The sequence below is a fragment of the Sinocyclocheilus anshuiensis genome, unplaced genomic scaffold, assembly GCF_001515605.1.
Source record: "Sinocyclocheilus anshuiensis isolate Anshui unplaced genomic scaffold, SAMN03320099.WGS_v1.1 scaffold42, whole genome shotgun sequence".
NCBI classification, from domain to species: domain Eukaryota; kingdom Metazoa; phylum Chordata; class Actinopteri; order Cypriniformes; family Cyprinidae; genus Sinocyclocheilus; species Sinocyclocheilus anshuiensis.
The window spans coordinates 2,112,698-2,113,579 of NW_015546057.1; positions in this window are offsets into that span (position 1 = coordinate 2,112,698).

An 882-nucleotide genomic window follows, 5' to 3' on the forward strand; every position below is an offset into this window, starting at 1 on the left:
AAAAAACACAATTATTCACATCCAAATTAAATTTCAGTCTTAAAAATTCATTGGTAGGATAAATCTCATTTAAAATTTTGAAGTTCACCTTAACTTTAGGAGGAAGAGGAAAAGATATATAGCTTTTCCTCATTTTTTACATTTCCATAATATCAACATCTTTGAGCATGTGTTCCCTTCTATTAGGGTTAGGATAATAAGCCTGTAAAATAAAATCTCTAATGACTCTATTTGTACAATTTTTATCACAAAAATCATAACCTTCTAAGGAGAGCTGTCTCAGTTCTGGGGAGACTTTGGAGTACAAAATGTCTTCTTTAACTATTAATCTTACAGCAATTGGAATGGCTCTAATTATTCTATTATAAGTATTAACAGAACACTGCAGTTGGAATTTTTCACAGAATTCTCTATACAGTAACAAATTATAACATTTCAATTAAATTTATGAATCTTACTCCAAAACCAAAACGCTGTAAGGTTTTCAAAATAAATGGTTGCTCTACGACATCAAAAGCTTTATAAAAATCTAAAAAAATCAGAAACCCACTCTCTTGAACCACATCACTGTAATCAAGTAAATCTAAAACTAACCTTATATTATTATGGATTGACCTTCCTCCCAGAAACCCTGATTGTGTCTCACTAATTATATTAGAAATACCCTTTTTAGCCTAGCAGCGATAGCCCCAGAAAAATTGTTATAATCAGTATGGATGGAGTAATAGTAATTACTCGTAATAGTAATTACAAAGTAATAGACCTCAGATTGTCTTTTATCTTTACCAGTTTTGGGAATCAATGTAATCAAACCTTGCTTCATACTTTCAATCAACACTTTTTTTCTAATACATTCTGTCAGGGAACTAAATAATAAATTTC